The sequence below is a fragment of the Tenrec ecaudatus genome, chromosome 2, assembly GCF_050624435.1.
Source record: "Tenrec ecaudatus isolate mTenEca1 chromosome 2, mTenEca1.hap1, whole genome shotgun sequence".
NCBI lineage: Eukaryota > Metazoa > Chordata > Mammalia > Afrosoricida > Tenrecidae > Tenrec > Tenrec ecaudatus.
Genome location: NC_134531.1, coordinates 220973418 through 220980124, shown reverse-complemented (window position 1 = coordinate 220980124; position 6707 = coordinate 220973418).

The following is a 6707-nucleotide window of genomic DNA, read 5'->3' as shown; positions in this document are numbered from 1 at the left end:
AAAGATGAATCTAGGAAAACTGCATGCTTTGGAAAATCAAGGGGAGCGCATGTGGATGAAGACCCTGGGCATGGGGGCGCTGAGATGGACCGGGTTTGGCCATTTGGAATCGGACCATCATGTGCTCTCTCTCCTAGGCGGGAGAGGAATATAAAGTGGCATCATACACATCATCTAAAGGAGCATTTTCAACCCACCCTGAAAGGCCACACAGCCAGCCACAGTGTCCACATGGAGGCAAGAAGGGTGGTCAAGATGCACGTGTATGCGCCAAAGGATGAGGAACCTGAAGCGCCGCGCTGGGTGCCGAGAGATCAGGAACAAAGACGCTCGGAGAATCTGGAAACTAGCCGGGGCCATGGGCAGGGGCCAGCAGTGGCATGACTTCTCTGCGGTAAGGCTGGTACGGATGTGGGCCATGGCTTTAGATCCGTGGTCCTCAACCTCCCTCATGCCGTGACCCTTTCATATAGTTCCTCATGCGGTGGGGACCCCTCCAACCATACAATTATTGTTGTTGCTACTTCATCACTGTCATTTTGCTACTGCTATGAATCGTCATGTGAATATCTGATAGACAGAATGTATCCTCATTGTTACAAATTGAACATAATGAAAGCAGAGTGATGAATCGCAAAAACAATATGTAAATCTATATTGTGAAATATTTATTTCTAATGATAAATCAATGAAATGTTGTCTTGAAGCATGGTGTAGCATGGCTAACCGCCTTCACGCCGGGTAGGGTACTCGTAGGTGGGCGTATCTGCATGTGGGCTGACCCGCCTGGAGACGGATAGAGGAGCAGCATTTTGGTTCCTAAGACCACCGTTGGAAATATGTTTTCTGATGGTCTTCAAAGACCCCTGTGAAAGGGTCCTTTGACCCCCAAAGGGGTTGCGACCCACAGATTGAGAACCCCTGCTTTGGAGGCCCCCTGGAGCAGACAGATGGTTAGTCCCCTGGAGCTATTAGGCAGCAACGAAGACTTCCTAAGGCAGACTTCTTAAAAATGATCCTGGAGAAGGGCTGGAAAATCCCAACCGTCAACCGCCATTGGGACCAGTCTGACTCACGGAGAGACCCGAGCGCGTCGGAACAGAACTGTCTGTGCGGGGTTTTCAATGGCAGGTTTTCCAGAAAGAAACCACCAGCCCTTGCTTCCGAGGTACCTCTAGGGGGACGCGAGCCTCTCCAAGCTTTCAGGTGGCAGCTGGGTGCACTGGTCACTCGCATCCCCCAGGGACTCCCCGACAATGAGCGGCAGCCAGAGAGTCAGACAAAGGCGTCGTGGACAGACAAGCCTGAGGCAACTCAGACAAGGACAGTCAAGCCACTGTGTCTACAGTGTCGGGGGGGGGGGAGAGGGGGGCTCAGAAAGAAGAGGAGGCTGGATGGAAGTTGGTCATTTAAGTTTTAATTTTGACCAGAAGCTGTAGGGAAGTACCTTGATCCGACAGGCATTTCCGGAAAGCCCACTCTGACATCTGAGTGGATAATGGATGGGGAGAGGACCAGGGTAGATCTTTAGTGTATGATCTAGTAAGGAACAGTAAAGGGCGGAGTTTGCAATGTGGCTCTAGGGCAGGGGGCTGTCAGGTAGTTAGTTTATTGTGACAACCTGGCCGATAAACACATGTGGAGTTAATTGAAGGGCGAAGAGATAAATGGCTTCACCTTTTGAGTTCTCAGGTCTCTTTCTTTGTGATGGTTGGACCAGGGTGCAGCTGCCTTAGCCAGTTCCCAGCTTCTTGCTCACTTCCTGCAAGAAATCCCCGAGGAGAAGCCACATGGACCTACCCAATGCAGCCCTGGGTGCTGGAGAAGCCGTGTGGAGACCCCTGCCAACACTGAGATGCTCACACATTCACTGACTCGGCTTCCCTCTTGTGGTTGGCATCATAGCGTGTGTTTGGTGAGTTGGAGGAGGACTTTGTGAATTGGTGTGGGACATATGGGTTAATGTTGGACTTGTAGGCTTGGGCAGCACTGGGTTGGGATGTTTTCTTGATGTGCACTTAACCTTTATATAACACTCTCTCTTATATATGAGTTTCTGTGGATTTGTTTCTCTAATGTACCCAGACTATCACAACAATGTGCCCAGTTGGATACACAATTTGGTATTACTTAGGGCAGGCGGGCAGGTAGGAGAGTGAGAAGAAGCCTAGGGCCTGGTCCTCATAAGCAGGTGAGATTTCTTTCTGGAGGAAGTGCAGGCAGGTGTTGTATGTGTCAGCCTTGCCGACATATTTTTTTAATAGTTTTATTGGCAAATACTTCGCAGATCATACAATTTAAACATTCAGTCATATTAGGAAGAATTGTACAATCAACCCCACAACCAATTTCAGAACATTTTCTTCTTGTATTCCTTGTCAGCTCCCCATGTCCCCCCCATCTTCCCCGACCATGCCCCTAGGTAATTGGCTTTTGTTTGTTTGTCTTTTTTTTTCAATGAATCATTTTACTGGGGGCTCTTACAGCTCTTATAACAATCTATACATCAATTGTATCAAGCACATTTATACATATGTTGACATCATCCTTTTCAAAACATTTCCTTTCTACTTCAGCCCTTGGTATCAGCTCCTCTTTTTCTCCCTCCCCCCCGCCACCTCCCACTCTCGTGAACCCTTGATGAATTATAAATTATTATTTTCATATCTTACACCATCCACTGTCTCCCTTCACCCATGTTTCTGCTGTTTATCACCCAGGGGTGGTGGTGGTGGTTCTTCATCTATCATTGCGATTGGTTCCTCCTTTTCCCCACCTTCCCCCTATCTTCATGGTATCACTACTCCATTACTGCTCCTCAGGGGGTTTATCTGTCCTGGATTCCATGTGTTGAGAGCTCTTCTCTGTACCAGTGTACATGCTCTGTTCTAGCTGGATTTGTAAGGTAGAACAGGGGTCCTGATGTTGGGGAGGGGTGAGGAAGCATTAAATACCTAGAGGAATGTGTGTGTTTTGTCAGTGCTATACTGCACCCTGGTTGACTCGTGTCTTTTTTGTGACCCATCTGTTAGGGGATGTCCAATTGTTCACAGATGCTTTGGGTCTCTACTCCACCCTCCCCCTCATTCACATCAATATGATTGTTTCTTCTGGGTCTTTTGATGCCTGATACCTGATCCCATTGACACCTCATGGTCTCACAGGCTGGCGTGCTTCTTCCATGTGGGCTTTGTTGCTTCCCTGCTAGATGGCCGCTTGCTTACCTTCATGTTTTTAAGACCCCAGAAGCTACATCTTTTATTAGCTGGGCATCATCAGCTTGCTTCACCACGTTTGCTTATGCACCCATTTTCCTTCAGCGATCATGTCCAGAAGGTGAGCATCACAGAATGCCAGGTTATTAGAACAAAGTGTTCTTGTGTTGGGGGAGTACTTGAGTAGGGTCTCAATGTCCATCTGCTACCTTAATACTAGACCTATAAATATATGTACATAGACCTATATCCATATCATTATACATAAATATATTTACATGTGTATGTGCCTGTATTGAGACCTCTATAAATGTCCGTTGCCTCTTAGTTCTTTCCTCTATTTTGCTCCTAGGTAATTGTTAATCCAATTACTGTCTCTATAGTTGCACCTATCCTAGATTTTATATATAGAAAATAATATACAACAGGGAAAAAACCCAGGAGACAAAATCTAGAAAAACCTCCATCAAAAAGAAAGCAGGCGCTTATCTGTAGGATAGATGGGCATCTCAGGACCAACAATGAGAGTAGAGATACCAGAGGATTAGGGGAGGGTGTGGGGAACAAGGGGAATCGATCACAGGGATCAATCTAGAACCCTCTCGCAGGGGAACAAACAATGGGAAAAGGGGGTGAGGGGCGACGGAGGACGATGTAAGACGTGAAAATAGTAATCTATAACTTATCAAGGGTTCGTGAGGGAGGGCGGGCAGGGAAGGGAGGGGGAGGAAATGGGGAGCTGATATCAGGGGCTCACATGGGAAGAGAATGCTTTGAAAATGATGACGGCGGCATATGTGCAAATGTGCTTGACACACTGGATGAATGTACGGATTGTGATAAGAGATGTAGAGCCCGCAATGAAAGTATTTTAAAAAGAAAAAAGAAAGAAAGCAGAAAGCATTACAAACTGAAAAAACTTTAAATGGGCCTTGAAGGCGAGATGAAACAATAAGGTGCTGCATGGTGGCCCAGCGACACCAGCCATGATCCATGTTACAAAGCCCTCTGTCTGAGAGCAAGGCGACTCGCACCTGAACCACGTTCTGAGGGGATCCCCTGGAGGTGCACTCTATGGGGGGCGGGGGGGCTTTGCAAACAGGCATTGGGCTTCCACTGGCATCCATGCTCTTCTGCAAACCGGGGGGTCTGGAGGTAAGCTCTGATACCATTGCTTCCTCTGAATTGGCTCACACAGGCTGGAGTCGCGCATAGTTCTTGATGGCTCACCCATGCGAAGACCTAAGTTAGGGCGAAGAGGGCGGGTGAGGAGGAAGCTATATGGAAACGTTCGCCTTGGCCTGCTTCTGCCGAATACAATGCTCTGGCCTTCAAATCCCATTGGGTCATTGTGGAAGGGTCACCAGGAACTTCAGGGCTTTGCCATGCGTCTGAAAAACTGCACGGTAGAGGCACCTGCTCATTGAGAGGCTGTTTAGCACAGGGCTGGTGCAGGATGCCGCCACCGCCTGGAGCGACACCCCATCTTCCTTCTAACACGCACAGAGAGCCCACACATGCCCTCAGACCTAGCTAATGTGCTGAACTCAGGCTGTGGGGCTTTCTGGGGGGATGCCTAGGAAGGAACACTGTGACAGGTCTTGAGATAACCAAGCACTGTGACAGATGTCTGCTTTTAAAAAAGTGGGAAACGGGCAAGTGTGTGAGCAAGCAGCCATGAACCTGTAAAAGGGCGGCGGCAGTAAGGGTAGCACGTTCCCCCCAGGCCCAGACAGAGACCACAGCGCTAGCCTCTGGGGCAGTGGTTCTCAACCTGTGGGTCATGACCCCTTTGGGGGTTGAATGACCCTTTCACAGGGGCCGCCTAAGGCCATCAGAAAACACATAAATATTTCAAATATATAATTACACATTGTTTTGTGATTAATCAATATGCTTTCATGATGTTTATTATGTTCAATTTGTGACAATGAAAATACATCCTACATATCAGATGTTTACATGACGATTCATAGCAGTAGTCAAATTACAGTTATGAAGTTGCGATGAAAATAATTGTATGGTTGGGGGTCCCCACCACATGCGGAACTATATGAAAGGGTCGAGCCATGAGGAAGGTTGAGAACCGCTGCTCTAGGGGCAGGCCTGGGGAACATGCAGTCTGCGGGCCATAGGATCATCAGTGTCAGCTAACAGCACACGTGTCACCAAAGAAAAGCAGTCCCAGCCATCCCCTTGGGGGGAGTTAATGAAACGTTGGCCCGGTGTGGTCCGTGAGAGATGTACATATTCCAGTGGCCCGTGGTAGGCAAAAGGCTCCTGGCTCCTGCTCTGGAGTCCAGCGGGTGAGACCACACGCTCTGCTCTTCCGAGACACCCACTTCCCAGGAAGCAGTCAAGGGCAGCTCTGGGAAACTCAGAGACCTCCAGAAGGCAATTAAAAAACTGTCCCCCAACGACTTGCCGCAGCTACCAAAAAGGAACAGCTGGGGCGATGTGAACCGAAATCAACTGCTCAAAGGAAGCGACTTGGCAACTGAAAACTCACGGTCACTGAGTGGGTTCCAGCTCATGGCGACCCTACAGGACAGGGGAGAATGAACTGCCCTTGTGGGTCTCTGCGGCTGTAACTCTTCATGGGAGCGGGAAGCCTGGTCTTCTTCGTGGGGAGCAGCTGGGTTTTAACTGCCTGCCTCGCAGCATCGAAGCCCATCCCAGAACCACTGTGGCACCAGAGCGCCTGGCTCTGCTCGGGTCTGTCATGAAACCACACGAGAAAGCGTGTGTTTGGGAAGTCACAAGCAATAGCATGCAATGGTGTGAGCCGTTTTCCTGATATCAGTGTCTCTCCGTATATCCATACGGAAGTTTCGCTGGCTTTGCTTCTCTGGAGAACCTTAGCTCAAGACACACTGTACTAGCAATCCTGGAGTTGGTACGGGGTCTAGTCATGTATGTTCACCCACAGACGTGCGTCTTGAGTCAGATTCAGCATGGCAGCTCATCACAGCAAGGCCTTCCCCAGAAAACCAAACTCCCCGCCGTTGGGTGATTCCACTTTGTTGCGACCCCACCGGGCAGACACAGTTCACTTGATGGCCCCTCCCAGCAACATAGACTTGGGTTACTTTTACTGTGTCCTCAATGCCATGACGAGGTTGCTCAAGCCAGACGGAAGATTCCCATCGCCCTGAAAAGTTCTGTCCCACGCACTCATGTTCTTGGCCATCACCTTGCTTTGAGAAGAAACTTTTTCAAAGCAAATAATTTTTGTTTGTTTATACTCATCCAAACCCAATACAATTATGCCCGAGCCTGGCTGTCTCACTGTCTCTTGTTCTGCGCCCCACCCCCCCAACCCCGCCTCAGCAGCCTGGCAGTTTGCTGGAGGACAGCACTGAGCCGTATGTTGGCTTAGCTGACTTAAATTCCAGTGAACCCTTCATTCTTCTGCCTCCAAAGTCCCCATTCGGCCTTCTCTCCTTCTAATTTTGGCCGCATGCGAGTCAGAGGACGACAGTAACCCTGCAG